The 16684-nt window shown below is 40.8% G+C and overlaps 4 non-coding genes and 4 pseudogenes across 4 annotated transcripts; all 8 read right to left on the bottom strand.

Moving 5' to 3' along the window:
- Positions 1-6959: 6959 nt before the first annotated feature.
- Positions 6960-7078, bottom strand: LOC123485885. Its single transcript, XR_006659179.1, has one exon. It is a non-coding gene; the product is annotated as a 5S ribosomal RNA (ribosomal RNA).
- A 1167-nt stretch (positions 7079-8245) lies between these two features.
- LOC121559335 lies at positions 8246-8363 on the bottom strand. Its single transcript, XR_005998754.2, has one exon. It is a non-coding gene; the product is annotated as a 5S ribosomal RNA (ribosomal RNA).
- A 1161-nt stretch (positions 8364-9524) lies between these two features.
- LOC121559363 lies at positions 9525-9643 on the bottom strand. The gene has a single exon (XR_005998765.2). It is a non-coding gene; the product is annotated as a 5S ribosomal RNA (ribosomal RNA).
- Positions 9644-10835: 1192 nt separating this feature from the next.
- LOC123485891 lies at positions 10836-10944 on the bottom strand (annotated as a pseudogene).
- Positions 10945-12112: 1168 nt separating this feature from the next.
- LOC123485893 lies at positions 12113-12221 on the bottom strand (annotated as a pseudogene).
- A 1210-nt stretch (positions 12222-13431) lies between these two features.
- On the bottom strand, positions 13432-13550 carry LOC123485887. The gene has a single exon (XR_006659180.1). It is a non-coding gene; the product is annotated as a 5S ribosomal RNA (ribosomal RNA).
- Positions 13551-14720: 1170 nt separating this feature from the next.
- On the bottom strand, positions 14721-14829 carry LOC123485892 (annotated as a pseudogene).
- Positions 14830-16073: 1244 nt separating this feature from the next.
- LOC123485890 lies at positions 16074-16190 on the bottom strand (annotated as a pseudogene).
- Between the last annotated feature and the right edge of the window lie 494 nt (positions 16191-16684).

Here is a 16684-nt window from a genome sequence, read left to right as displayed (position 1 = left end):
AGTCTTTAATAAGTCTCAGTCCAGCCCTCATAAAAAGGGGGATTATACAACACTTCATCATTGAACATAATTTTGGGATTTAAAAACACAGGTTGATTCAGTATTATATCCTTATGTTCACACACACATATTTTACACGAGGAAGAAATTCTCCCCATGCACGTAACACTTCCTGATAAAACAGAGGAACTTGTTCATACATAGGCTTTTTCCATATCATTAATAACCCACTCTCTTCACATCCTCCATTATTATACAAATAATTCCTAAAGAACCTCTTCCACCCATATTCTTCCTCCCCATATAAATACTTCTGTATAATTTTAATTCTTAATGCTTTTCTTTTCACGTCTATGTCCACTAATTTTAGACCCCCATCTTTATATTCTGCAGCAAGTGTAGACCTAGATATTCTAGCCCCTTTGCCATCCCACAAGAAGTTAGAAACAATAGAATTAAGTTCTTTTAAAACCCACTCTGGCATCTGAAGCACATCCATGACATATACACATTTAGATATTAGTAAAGAATTTGTTACCACTACCTTTCCTTTCAATTTTAAATTCCTCCATCTCCAAAATGCCATAGTTTGTTTGATTTTATTCAATACACCTGCCCAAGTCCTATCACATGCCTCCTTTTCATCAATACCCAAAATAACTCCCAACGCTTTAAAATAGCCATTAGCTCTTTTAAAATGATACCTACACCCATTATCATTCACTAGCCCCACATACAAAACCTCAGTCTTTTCTACATTAATCTTAGCACCTGATGCTTTCCCAAAGAGCTCAAAACACTCCATCACTCTATTTACACTTTCCACATCTCTAACAGTAATTGTAGTGTCATCTGCATATTGCTGCACAATGCTGACTCCACCCCCTGGAATAGAAACGCCTCGGATCTGGTGGTCTGCTTTAAGGAGAGCCACCAGAGGCTCAACCGACATACAATATAAGGCCGCAGACAATGGACATCCTTGCCTCACCGACCTCTCCAATGGGAAAGCATCAGTAAGTAACCCGTTACATTTTACTCTACTTACTGCAGCACCGTATAGCAGCTGTATCCAGGCCACCATTCTGCTCCCAAATCCAAAAGTTTTAAGCGTCTGCATTAGAAATGAATGTTCTACTCTATCAAAAGCTTTATTTAAATCAATGCTCAATACTACACCTCCCTCACCCTTCATATGTCTTATGACATCCCTTAAAGTGCAAATAATGTCTGCTATTTCTCTACCAGGAACACTGTAAGCCTGTGTCTCTGAAATAATACTTCCCATTACTTTATTAATTCTGTTAGCCAGCACCTTAGTTAAGATCTTATAATCTACATTTAAAATAGATAATGGCCTAAAATTTTCTAATCTTTTCCTACTTCCCTTGTTTTTATATATTATAGTTATTAAGCCAGTCGCCATCGATTCCGAGACTTCCTGAGATTGCTCCATATATTTGTACACATCTAATAAAACAGGTGCCATTATATCCACAAATGTTTTGTAAAACTCACTTGTCAGCCCATCAGAGCCAGGGCTCTTATTTCTATGAGCAGACAAAATCGCCTCCCGTATCTCTGTGACCGCCAAGTCTGTGTCACACATGAGTCTTTCATCCTCTGATATTCTGGCATCTACATAGCTCAACACCTCTTCTATACATCCTTGATCATTGCATTCTTTTTTAAAAAGATTACTATAAAAACATTCTATTGTATCTAAAATCCCCACCAGATCATTCACTGTCTCCCCCCTCTCATTCTCGATTTCTGTAATATAGTTTCTAGCCTGCTTCTTCTTTTCTAACCCTAAAAAGAAGGATGTACATTTCTCTCCTTCTATGGCATACTGTACTCTACTCCTTACTATTGCCCCCATACATGCACTCTTTTCAAAGTTATGTACCGCAGCCTGAGCTTCCATAAAACCTGCCATATCATAACCCTCCACCGTATCAACTTTCCCCAGCTCAATGTCTAGTCTTTTATTCAAAGCTATCCTCTCCCTCTTTAAAAGAAAATTCCTTCGTCTTGCATATTTAATGCTCAACCCTCTAATCTTCTCTTTTAGACCCTCCCACCACAAACCAATATTAACACTTTTAAAATCACTCAATATTTCTCTATTTATACAATCAGAAATCATATCAATATATTTTCCTTCTTTTAGTAGCTCAGCATTCAAACACCATACACCACCCCCTCTAGAAGGCACACTAGGACCCAGCAGGAAACCAAGAGAGGCATGATCACTTAATGTATTAAAATCATACCTAATCTTTTGTATATATTGCACTATATTTTCCGCCGCTAAACAATAATCTATGCGGCTTTGCCTGAGAACCTTCAAAACAACCTGCCTCCTTGAAAAAACTCTCTGACCTGGATGCATTCCCCTCCATACATCACTCAGACAATGATCCTTCATTATCCCCAACAATACTCGCCTAGACATGTCAGAGCGCAACAAAGTACTCCTTGACGTGTCCAGTTTTGTCAATCTAACGTTAAAATCCCCAACCAATATACAGTTACCCACACAATGTTGCTCAAGTGCCTTAAAAAATACTTCTCGGTCACTCTCATTATTAGGTGCATAAACATTCAATAAAGTGTATTGCACATTTAGAAATTCAAATTTAACACTCAAAAGTCTACCCTCTTTATCCGCATACACTTGCCTAATATTCTGTACACTATCCCTCTTAATTAATATAGCAACCCCACACGTCCTCTCCCCACCATTATTATAATAAATCAAATCCATCCATCTCTTTCTTACTCCATCCATCATACTGTCAGTCCAGTGTGTCTCTTGGAAGCATAAAATATCAGCCTGTAGTAGACTCACTGTCTGTTCTAACTTTCCCATATTCCTTAGTCCATTAATATTAACAGATACAACACTCACCATAAGTACAATTAATATGTTGATTTTTCCCATCATCAAGACCCAGTCTTTTTCTTCTTCTTCTTGATCTTGCTCTTCCTACTTTCCTTTGCTTCTTCCCTCACCCTTTGGACTTCACCCGCGGACACTTCACTCTCAGAGTCCTTCCTCTTGGCGGATTCCCCCTTCACATCCATACTTTCAGGAATAGTGTCAGGTACAACCCCTCCATTATCTTCATCTCCCTCACCTTCAGATGTTTCCGTTTCCTGCTCACCTCCTCCTCCTTCTCCACCATCAGGCTCCTTTCCATCTGTGCAGTAGTCATCTAGGAATTCGACATCCATGCTCGCCCCAATTCCATCCCCCCTCTGTCGCAGTAGATTCACCATCTCCTCCTCCTCCACCATCCTTGTCTCCTTTTTCCCCGTCCTCCATCACGTCCCCCTCCTCCACTCTCTCTTCTTCCATCTCCTCCTCCTGTTGTTCCATGTCTTCACCATCTGTTGGCCCAGTACACGTACAGCGCATTCTTCTCTCCCCACATCCATTACATGGTCTCTCCTCTCTCTCGACGCACTCTCTTGCATAGTGCCCTTGTGCCTCCGCATCTCCGACATAGAAAATCAGGACAGTCCCGTACTACGTGGCCAGACTGAATACAAATTCGGCACACTTTAACTTGCCTGTCATGTATCACTCGAAAGTACTCAGTCCCCTCCAACGTCTCAAACTTGGTAGAATATGGTAGTGAGCGCACCACGTCTGTAAACCGAACTTTACAGAATCTTGTGCCATCAGCGATCTCTGTTCCTGGCCATAATCTCCTCTTAATCCCAGAAACCGCCTTCACACCCCATCCTTCCAATTTTGCCACGATAGTATCGTCACTAATATACACTGGTAAATTCATAAAGGACACCACCAGCTCATCCGCTGAAATGTCCCTCGCCATTACCGTGCCCGATTTGATTTTTAGTCCATCCATTAACCTCTCCTTCCCATGGACATGGGACATCGTAATCTCATACTTCTGATCACCTTTAAATCTGCACCCTATCACCGTTCCACACGCCTCCTTTATCCCTCTCAGCAATTCCATCATCGTTAATTTCTTTTCCCCAGTGATATCCACCGCCACCGTACAAGTCTTATCATAGGACTTTTCCCTCGATGATGGTGCATCAGGAACTTTTTCCTCCATGTCCAGTACTCTTTGTCTGTTCCATCGCGTAGGTCGTTGTATCTATTGTTGTCCGTCCGATTAACTAATTATATCTGTATTTTTCCCTCCTTTCCTTCCCCCCAGCAAAAGCTGCTGGGGAGAAACAACTCTTACTAATAAATCAAAAACAAAATCAAATTCCACATAAATAACCAAACAAAAAAGATTTCAAAACGCAGCAACCAATTCCCTCTCCTTCTCCTCCAATACCACCGCACCTGTTTCCACTTCCTCAATTACCGAAAGGGGCGTATTCAGGCTGGTATGGCCGTAAGCGAGGGAACAACTCTTGGTACACTATATAAAGTCAATGTGTCACTCACTCTGAAAGGGATACAGAAACGTATCCACTTTGTGACTCCTGTATTTTGGAATCTGTCCAATTGGTCTCTTGAAAACACAACATGTCTGCCTTAACAGACACTAAAACCTGCTCAAATTTGCTCATGTTTCTCAAACTGTTACCATTTAGGGATGCGACTGTAATCATTATTAATGTGTGCAGAGGTATAATCAGAGCAAAACAAGTCCTTTCAAAACCTACTGTTTCTCGTGTTTTGCCAGAAGACATTACAGGCTCTTCAGGCATATCTGCCACTGTCTCTGAAGTCACACTCCCCCATGTCACTCTCTTTTTCTCCCTCCATAAACACACTCCCCTCCTCTTCCTCAGAAGTGAGGTCCATTGTTTGCAAAAGTAAGTGATCTTTTCCCTTCTTACAGCTACATCTAACTTTCGGTCTGTCACACATTTCACACACATTACCTATGTTCAAACATTCTCTGGCATAATGCCCTTGTTCACTGCATTTATGGCAAGTGAATTCTGGACATTCCTTAAGTATGTGCCCCGGCTGAATACATAGTCTACATACCTTCACTTGATTGTCATGGATTACACGAAAATATTCAAATCCCTCGACAGTGTTAAATTTGGTAGAATATGGCAAGGATTGCACATTGTCTGTGAACTTCACCTTGCAAAATCTCGTCCCGTCTACAATGTCTGTTCCTGGCCACATCCTCCTCTTGATTGGCGTGGTCGCCTTCACTTTCCAGCCTCTTAGTTTCTCATATATCTCCCCATCTGTAATGTATGCAGGCAAGTTCAAAAAAGGACACCACAAGCTCATCGTTCCCTAGCTCTTTAGCCATGATTTGACAGTTCTTTATCTTTAGCCCGTCCATTAGTCTTTCTTTTCCCTTTACATGAGACATTGTTATTTCATACTTATTTCCGTCTCTCATTCTACATCCAAGTATTGTTCCACAAACTTCCCTTATTCCTCTCAGCAATTCCATCGTTGTTATTTTCCCTTCTCCAATTATTTCTACGTTCACCGTCAGTTCCTTCTCATACTTTCTTTTCTTCAGTTCTTCATTTGAAATTCTGATTTCACTGTTGTCCTTTCTCGTCGTCGTTTGTATTCTTGATGTTGACGCCATGTTGTCCATCCGGTTATTTTAATAAATATCCCCCAAACAGCTCACGCCGATGGGGATAATAACAAAAAAGTTTCAAAGAAAATCAACTACAATCACACACAAACTTTCAAACTTATAAATCAAATAAACCTCCAAAAAACGATATCTTCTCTCAAGCACTCAGACACCTGCCGCTCATCCACTTCCTGAAATTCCAAAAAGGGGCGTATTCAGGCTGGTATGGCCGTAAGCGAGGGAACAGCTCTTGGTACACTATATAAAGTCAATGTGTCACTCACTCTGAAAGGGACACAGAAACGTATCCACTTTGTGACACAAACTGAAGAAGCTCAACCCTTGCTTACATTTCCTATATATATATATATATATATATATATATATATTTGAGTCTTGTTGGGGGAAGAGGGCATATCCTATGTTGATTTATGACAAGTTCATTGACTAGGGCCCTATAAAATAGGCGTTGCGGACCGAATCACGGAATCCAGACATTACACCGAAATGCAACAATATTCAAACATTTATTGAACTTAGTAAGAAATCAACTAAATCTATTCAACTTGTTATAAAACACATTCATTTGCCCAAGTCAATCATAAGACATGAACAAAATGCATCAGTGATTCGTATTTCCATGAACTTTCTGGCACGGCACAGGAATGCCCGTCTGTGTGCATGTGTGCGGTGCGCGCGTATGTCTACACTTTGTGTAGCCGTTAGCGATGATGCTAATCATAACCTTCTTCTGGTAGGGAAGGAATGGCTTTCCCCAAAACCTTCGCAAGTAAATGTTAACTACAAAGTAGCCTATGCCTGCCTGGCAGAATTATACCGTGATCATTTGCATCACTCCAGTGGCCATTTGTTCTACAGCAACACCGCTTAACCAAACAAAGGTCTCTTCCTGGTGCACGCTTGCATTTAAGGGTAACTACACCCCAAAATCTAAATGTCTTACATTTTTCCCAGACCTCACAAATCGTCACCTGATAGGGTTTAAACATTGTTGTGGACATAGAACATCCAATTGTGCTGTTTTGCTATTAAAAAGGTGTACTTTTGAGAGCGAAAACCTGCCAAAACAGGGACAAACGGTCAACGGGGAAATCTAAACGGAGAAAAGGGAACTTGGGAATTAACGGAATCAGGCAAAACATTGAAGGGATTTTATAGTGCCCTAATGGACTACAGACATTGACTGTCTCCTAGACTAAAAACAAAGGCTGCATGTACTGCCTATATTTTGAGGGAAACGACTGTCCATTATTTGATTTGATCAGGGCAGGGCAGCACACACAAACTGCATTTAGTCCAATAACAATCCATGATATTATTAGGGTGATAAATAAAAGGCAGTTGCTCCATGACACAAGAGCACGCTCTACTGGGACAAAAAGCTTACAGCACCTGGTATTACCAGGCGGTCTCCCATCCAAGTACTAACCAGGCCCGACCCTGCTTAGCTTCCGAGATTGGACGAGATCGGGCGTATTCAGGCTGATATGGCCGTAAGCAAGGGAACAACTCTTGGTACACTATATAAAGTCAATGTGTCACTCACTCTGAAAGGGACACAGAAACGTATCCACTTTGTGACACAAACTGAAGAAGCTCAACCCTTGCTTACATTTCCAATATATATATATATATATATATATATATATATATATATATATATATATATATATATATATATATATATTTTGAGTCTTGTTGGGGGGGAAGAGGGCATATCCTATGTTGATTTATGACAAGTTCATTGACTAGGGCCCTATAAAATAGGCGTTGCGGACCGAATCACGGAATCCAGACATTACACCGAAATGCAACAATATTCAAACATTTATTGAACTTAGTAAGAAATCAACTAAATCTATTCAACTTGTTATAAAACACATTCATTTGCCCAAGTCAATCATAAGACATGAACAAAATGCATCAGTGATTCGTATTTCCATGAACTTTCTGTACGGCACAGGAATGCCCCTGTCTGTGTGCATGTGTGCGGTGCGCGCGTATGTCTACACTTTGTGTAGCCGTTAGCGATGATGCTAATCATAACCTTCTTCTGGTAGGGAAGGAATGGCTTTCCCCAAAACCTTCGCAAGTAAATGTTAACTACAAAGTTGCCTATGCCTGCCTGGCAGAATTATACCGTGATCATTTGCATCACTCCAGTGGCCATTTGTTCTACAGCAACACCGCTTAACCAAGGGTAACTACACCCCAAAATCTAAATGTCTTACATTTTTACCAGACCTCACAAATGGTCACCTGATAGGGTTTAAACATTGTTGTGGACATAGAACATCCAATTGTGCTGTTTTGCTATTAAAAAGGTGTACTTTTGAGAGCGAAAACCTGCCAAAACAGGGACAAGCGGTCAACGGGAAATCTAAACGGAGAAAAGGGAACTTGGGAATTAACGAATCAGGCAAAACATTGAAGGGATTTTATAGTGCCCTAATGGACTACAGACATTGACTGTCTCCTAGACTAAAAACAAAGGCTGCATGTACTGCCTATATTTTGAGGGAAACGCACTGTCCATTATTTGATTTGATCAGGGCAGGGCAGCACACACAAACTGCATTTAGTCCAATAACAATCCATGATATTATTAGGGTGATAAATAAAAGGCAGTTGCTCCATGACACAAAGCACGCTCTACTGGGACAAAAAGCTTACAGCACATGGTATTCCCAGGCGGTCTCCCATCCAAGTACTAACCAGGCCCAACCCTGCTTAGCTTCCGAGATCTGACGAGATCGGGCGTATTCAGGCTGGTATGGCCGTAGCGAGGGAACAACTCTTGGTACACTATATAAAGTCAATGTGTCACTCACTCTGAAAGGGACACAAACGTATCCACTTTGTGACACAAACTGAAGAAGCTCAACCCTTGCTTACATTTCCAATATATATATATATATATATATATATATATTTGAGTCTTGTTGGGGGAAGAGGGCATATCCTATGTTGATTTATGACAAGTTCATTGACTAGGGCCCTATAAAATAGGCGTTGCGGACCGAATCACGGAATCCAGACATTACACCGAAATTCAACAATATTCAAACATTTATTGAACTTAGTAAGAAATCAACTAAATCTATTCAACTTGTTAGAAAACGCATTCATTTGGCCAAGTCAATCATAAGACATGAACAAAATGCATCAGTGATTCGTATTTCCATGAACTTTCTGAAACGGCACAGGAATGCCCCTGTCTGTGTGCATGTGTGCGGTGCGCGCGTATGTCTACACTTTGTGTAGCCGTTAGCGATGATGCTAATGATAACCTTCTTCTGGTAGGGAAGGAATGGCTTTCCCCAAAACCTTCGCAAGTAAATGTTAACTACAAAGTAGCCTATGCCTGCCTGGCAGAATTATACCGTGATCATTTGCATCACTCCAGTGGCCATATGTTCTACAGCAACACCGCTTAACCAAACAAAGGTCTCTTCCTGGTGCACGCTTGCATTTAAGGGTAACTACACCCCAAAATCTAAATGTCTTACATTTTTCCCAGACCTCACAAATGGTCACCTGATAGGGTTTAAACATTGTTGTGGACATAGAACATCCAATTGTGCTGTTTTGCTATTAAAAAGGTGTACTTTTGAGAGCGAAAACCTGCCAAAACAGGGACAACGGTCAACGGGAAATCTAAACGGAGAAAAGGGAACTTGGGAATTAACGGAATCAGGCAAAACATTGAAGGGATTTTATAGTGCCCTAATGGACTACAGACATTGACTGTCTCCTAGACTAAAAACAAAGGCTGCATGTACTGCCTATATTTTGAGGGAAACGCACTGTCCATTATTTGATTTGATCAGGGCAGGGCAGCACACACAAACTGCATTTAGTCCAATAACAATCCATGATATTATTAGGGTGATAAATAAAAGGCAGTTGCTCCATGACACAAGAGCACGCTCTACTGGGACAAAAAGCTTACAGCACCTGGTATTACCAGGCGGTCTCCCATCCAAGTACTAACCAGGCCCGACCCTGCTTAGCTTCCGAGATTGGACGAGATCGGGCGTATTCAGGCTGATATGGCCGTAAGCAAGGGAACAACTCTTGGTACACTATATAAAGTCAATGTGTCACTCACTCTGAAAGGGACACAGAAACGTATCCACTTTGTGACACAAACTGAAGAAGCTCAACCCTTGCTTACATTTCCAATATATATATATATATATATATATATATATATATATATATATATATATATATATATTTTTGAGTCTTGTTGGGGGAAGAGGGCATATCCTATGTTGATTTATGACAAGTTCATTGACTAGGGCCCTATAAAATAGGCGTTGCGGACCGAATCACGGAATCCAGACATTACACCGAAATGCAACAATATTCAAACATTTATTGAACTTAGTAAGAAATCAACTAAATCTATTCAACTTGTTATAAAACACATTCATTTGCCCAAGTCAATCATAAGACATGAACAAAATGCATCAGTGATTCGTATTTCCATGAACTTTCTGTCACGGCACAGGAATGCCCCTGTCTGTGTGCATGTGTGCGGTGCGCGCGTATGTCTACACTTTGTGTAGCCGTTAGCGATGATGCTAATCATAACCTTCTTCTGGTAGGGAAGGAATGGCTTTCCCCAAAACCTTCGCAAGTAAATGTTAACTACAAAGTAGCCTATGCCTGCCTGGCAGAATTATACCGTGATCATTTGCATCACTCCAGTGGCCATTTGTTCTACAGCAACACCGCTTAACCAAACAAAGGTCTCTTCCTGGTGCACGCTTGCATTTAAGGGTAACTACACCCCAAAATCTAAATGTCTTACATTTTTCCCAGACCTCACAAATCGTCACCTGATAGGGTTGAAACATTGTTGTGGACATAGAACATCCAATTGTGCTGTTTTGCTATTAAAAAGGTGTACTTTTGAGAGCGAAAACCTGCCAAAACAGGGACAAGCGGTCAACGGGGAAATCTAAACGGAGAAAAGGGAACTTGGGAATTAACGGAATCAGGCAAAACATTGAAGGGATTTTATAGTGCCCTAATGGACTACAGACATTGACTGTCTCCTAGACTAAAAACAAAGGCTGCATGTACTGCCTATATTTTGAGGGGAAGCACTGTCCATTATTTGATTTGATCAGGGCAGGGCAGCACACACAAACTGCATTTAGTCCAATAACAATCCATGATATTATTAGGGTGATAAATAAAAGGCAGTTGCTCCATGACACAAGAGCACGCTCTACTGGGACAAAAAGCTTACAGCACATGGTATTCCCAGGCGGTCTCCCATCCAAGTACTAACCAGGCCCGACCCTGCTTAGCTTCCGAGATCGGGCGAATTCAGGCTGGTATGGCCGTAAGCGAGGGAACAACTCTTGGTACACTATATAAAGTCAATGTGTCACTCACTCTGAAAGGGACACAAACGTATCCACTTTGTGACACAAACTGAAGAAGCTCAACCCTTGCTTACATTTCCAATATATATATATATATATATATATATATATATATTTGAGTCTTGTTGGGGGGGGAAGAGGGCATATCCTATGTTGATTTATGACAAGTTCATTGACTAGGGCCCTATAAAATAGGCGTTGCGGACCGAATCACGGAATCCAGACATTACACCGAAATTCAACAATATTCAAACATTTATTGAACTTAGTAAGAAATCAACTAAATCTATTCAACTTGTTAGAAAACGCATTCATTTGCCCAAGTCAATCATAAGACATGAACAAAATGCATCAGTGATTCGTATTTCCATGAACTTTCTGAAACGGCACAGGAATGCCCCTGTCTGTGTGCATGTGATGCGGTGCGCGCGTATGTCTACACTTTGTGTAGCCGTTAGCGATGATGCTAATGATAACCTTCTTCTGGTAGGGAAGGAATGGCTTTCCCCAAAACCTTCGCAAGTAAATGTTAACTACAAAGTAGCCTATGCCTGCCTGGCAGAATTATACCGTGATCATTTGCATCACTCCAGTGGCCATATGTTCTACAGCAACACCGCTTAACCAAACAAAGGTCTCTTCCTGGTGCACGCTTGCATTTAAGGGTAACTACACCCCAAAATCTAAATGTCTTACATTTTTCCCAGACCTCACAAATGGTCACCTGATAGGGTTTAAACATTGTTGTGGACATAGAACATCCAATTGTGCTGTTTTGCTATTAAAAAGGTGTACTTTTGAGAGCGAAAACCTGCCAAAACAGGGACAAACGGTCAACGGGAAATCTAAACGGAGAAAAGGGAACTTGGGAATTAACGGAATCAGGCAAAACATGGAAGGGATTTTATAGTGCCCTAATGGACTACAGACATTGACTGTCTCCTAGACTAAAAACAAAGGCTGCATGTACTGCCTATATTTTGAGGAAACGCACTGTCCATTATTTGATTTGATCAGGGCAGGGCAGCACACACAAACTGCATTTAGTCCAATAACAATCCATGATATTATTAGGGTGATAAATAAAAGGCAGTTGCTCCATGACACAAAACACGCTCTACTGGGACAAAAAGCTTACAGCACATGGTATTCCCAGGCGGTCTCCCATCCAAGTACTAACCAGGCCCGACCCTGCTTAGCTTCCGAGATCGGGCGTATTCAGGCTGGTATGGCCGTCAGCGAGGGAACAACTCTTGGTACACTATATAAAGTCAATGTGTCACTCACTCTGAAAGGGACACAGAAACGTATCCACTTTGTGACACAAACTGAAGAAGCTCAACCCTTGCTTACATTTCCAATATATATATATATATATATATATATATATATATATATATATATATATATATATATATATATATATATATATATATATATTGGTCTTGTTGGGGGAAGAGGGCATATCCTATGTTGATTTATGACAAGTTCATTGACTAGGGCCCTATAAAATAGGCGTTGCGGACCGAATCACGGAATCCAGACATTAAACCGAAATTCAACAATATTCAAACATTTATTGAACTTAGTAAGAAATCAACTAAATCTATTCAACTTGTTAGAAAACGCATTCATTTGCCCAAGTCAATCATAAGACATGAACAAAATGCATCAGTGATTCGTATTTCCATGAACTTTCTGGCACGGCACAGGAATGCCCCTGTCTGTGTGCATGTGTGCGGTGCTGGCGCGTATGTCTACACTTTGTGTAGCCGTTAGCGATGATGCTAATGATAACCTTCTTCTGGTAGGAAGGAATGGCTTTCCCCAAAACCTTCGCAAGTAAATGTTAACTACAAAGTAGCCTATGCCTGCCCTGGCAGAATTATACCGTGATCATTTGCATCACTCCAGTGGCCATTTGTTCTACAGCAACACCGCTTAACCAAACAAAGGTCTCTTCCTGGTGCGCTTGCATTTAAGGGTAACTACACCCCAAAATCTAAATGTCTTACATTTTTCCCAGACCTCACAAATGGTCACCTGATAGGGTTTAAACATTGTTGTGGACATAGAACATCCAATTGTGCTGTTTTGCTATTAAAAGGTGTACTTTTGAGAGCGAAAACCTGCCAAAACAGGGACAACGGTCAACGGGAAATCTAAATGGAGAAAAGGGAACTTGGGAATTAACGGAATCAGGCAAAACATTGAAGGGATTTTATAGTTCCCTAATGGACTACAGACATTGACTGTCTCCTAGACTAAAAACAAAGGCTGCATGTACTGCCTATATTTTGAGGGAAACGCACTGTCCATTATTTGATTTGTTCAGGGCAGGGCAGCACACACAAACTGCATTTAGTCCAATAACAATCCATGATATTATTAGGGTGATAAATAAAAGGCAGTTGCTCCATGACACAAGAGCACACTGTACTGGGACAGAAAGCTTACAGCACCTGGTATTCCCAGGCGGTCTCCCATCCAAGTACTGACCAGGCCCGACCCTGCTTAGCTTCCGAGATCGGACGAGATCGGGCGTATTCAGGCTGGTATGGCAGTAAGCGAGGGAACAACTCTTGGTACACTATATAAAGTCAATGTGTCACTCACTCTGAAAGGGACACAGAAACGTATCCACTTTGTCACACAAACTGAAGAAGCTCAACCCTTGCTTACATTTCCAATATATATATATATATATATATATATATATATTTGAGTCTTGTTGGGGGGGGGGAAGAGGGCATATCCTATGTTGATTTATGACAAGTTCATTGACTAGGGCCCTATAAAATAGGCGTTGCGGACCGAATCACGGAATCCAGACATTAAACCGAAATTCAACAATATTCAAACATTTATTGAACTTAGTAAGAAATCAACTAAATCTATTCAACTTGTTAGAAAACGCATTCATTTGCCCAAGTCAATCATAAGACATGAACAAAATGCATCAGTGATTCGTATTTCCATGAACTTTCTGAAACGGCACAGGAATGCCCCTGTCTGTGTGCATGTGTGCGGTGCGCGCGTATGTCTACACTTTGTGTAGCCGTTAGCGATGATGCTAATGATAACCTTCTTCTGGTAGGAAGGAATGGCTTTCCCAAAAACCTTCGCAAGTAAATGTTAACTACAAAGTAGCCTATGACTGCCTGGCAGAATTATACCGTGATCATTTGCATCACTCCAGTGGCCATTTGTTCTACAGCAACACCGCTTAACCAAACAAAGGGTCTCTTCCTGGTGCACGCTTGCATTTAAGGGTAACTACACCCCAAAATCTAAATGTCTTACATTTTTCCCAGACCTCACAAATGGTCACCTGATAGGGTTTAAACATTGTTGTGGACATAGAACATCCAATTGTGCTGTTTTGCTATTAAAAAGGTGTACTTTTGAGAGCGAAAACCTGCCAAAACTAGGGACAACGGTCAACGGGAAATCTAAACGGAGAAAAGGGAACTTGGGAATTAACGGAATCAGGCAAAACATTGAAGGGATTTTATAGTGCCCTAATGGACTACAGACATTGACTGTCTCCTAGACTAAAAACAAAGGCTGCATGTACTGCCTATATTTTGAGGAAACGCACTGTCCATTATTTGATTTGATCAGGGCAGGGCAGCACACACAAACTGCATTTAGTCCAATAACAATCCATGATATTATTAGGGTGATAAATAAAAGGCAGTTGCTCCATGACACAAGAGCACGCTCTACTGGGACAAAAAGCTTACAGCACATGGTATTCCCAGGCGGTCTCCCATCCAAGTACTAACCAGGCCCGACCCTGCTTAGCTTCCGAGATCGGGCGTATTCAGGCTGGTATGGCCGTCAGCGAGGGAACAACTCTTGGTACACTATATAAAGTCAATGTGTCACTCACTCTGAAAGGGACACAGAAACGTATCCACTTTGTGACACAAACTGAAGAAGCTCAACCCTTGCTTACATTTCCAATATATATATATATATATATATATATATATATATATATATATATATATATATATATATATTTTTTTATATATATATATATATATATATATATATATATATATATATATATTGAGTCTTGTTGGGGGGGGAAGAGGGCATATCCTATGTTGATTTATGACAAGTTCATTGACTAGGGCCCTATAAAATAGGCGTTGCGGACCGAATCACGGAATCCAGACATTAAACCGAAATTCAACAATATTCAAACATTTATTGAACTTAGTAAGAAATCAACTAAATCTATTCAACTTGTTAGAAAACGCATTCATTTGCCCAAGTCAATCATAAGACATGAACAAAATGCATCAGTGATTCGTATTTCCATGAACTTTCTGTACGGCACAGGAATGCCCCTGTCTGTGTGCATGTGTGCGGTACGCGCGTATGTCTACACTTTGTGTAGCCGTTAGCGATGATGCTAATGATAACCTTCTTCTGGTAGGGAAGGAATGGCTTTCCCAAAAACCTTCGCAAGTAAATGTTAACTACAAAGTAGCCTATGCCTGCCTGGCAGAATTATACCATGATCATTTGCATCACTCCAGTGGCCATTTGTTCTACAGCAACACCGCTTAACCAAACAAAGGTCTCTTCCTGGTGCACGCTTGCATTTAAGGGTAACTACACCCCCAAAATCTAAATGTCTTACATTTTTCCCAGACCTCACAAATGGTCACCTGATAGGGTTTAAACATTGTTGTGGACATAGAACATCCAATTGTGCTGTTTTGCTATTAAAAGGTGTACTTTTGAGGAGCGAAAACCTGCCAAAACAGGGACAAAGCGGTCAACGGGAAATCTAAATGGAGAAAAGGGAACTTGGGAATTAACGGAATCGGCAAAACATTGAAGGGATTTTATAGTTCCCTAATGGACTACAGAACATTGACTGTCTCTAGACTAAAAACAAAGGCTGCATGTACTGCCTATATTTTGAGGAAACGCACTGTCCATTATTTGATTTGTTCAGGGGCAGGGCAGCACACACAAACTGCATTTAGTCCAATAACAATCCATGATATTATTAGGGTGATAAATAAAAGGCAGTTGCTCCATGACACAAGAGCACACTGTACTGGGACAAAGCTTACAGCACCTGGTATTCCCAGGCGGTCTCCCATCCAAGTACTGACCAGCCCGACCCTGCTTAGCTTCCGAGATCGGACAGATCGGGCGCATTCAGGCTGGTATGGCAGTAAGCGAGGGAACAACTCTTGGTACACTATATAAAGTCAATGTGTCACTCACTCTGAAAGGGACACAGAAACGTATCCACTTTGTCACACAAACTGAAGAAGCTCAACCCTTGCTTACATTTCCAATATATATATATATATATATATATATATATATATATATATATATATATATATATATATATTTTGAGTCTTGTTGGGGGACGGGGGAAGAGGGCATATCCTATGTTGATTTATGACAAGTTCATTGACTAGGGCCCTATAAAATAGGCGTTGCGGACCGAATCACGGAATCCAGACATTAAACCGAAATTCAACAATATTCAAACATTTATTGAACTTAGTAAGAAATCAACTAAATCTATTCAACTTGTTAAAACGCATTCATTTGCCCAAGTCAATCATAAGACATGAACAAAATGCATCAGTGATTCTATTTCCATGAACTTTCTGAAACGGCACAGGAATGCCCCTGTCTGTGTGCATGTGTGCGGTGCGC

Source organism: Coregonus clupeaformis, unplaced genomic scaffold (genome assembly GCF_020615455.1).
Source record: "Coregonus clupeaformis isolate EN_2021a unplaced genomic scaffold, ASM2061545v1 scaf0892, whole genome shotgun sequence".
Classification (NCBI taxonomy): Eukaryota; Metazoa; Chordata; class Actinopteri; order Salmoniformes; family Salmonidae; genus Coregonus; species Coregonus clupeaformis.
This window is presented reverse-complemented; position numbering and strand designations above follow the sequence as displayed.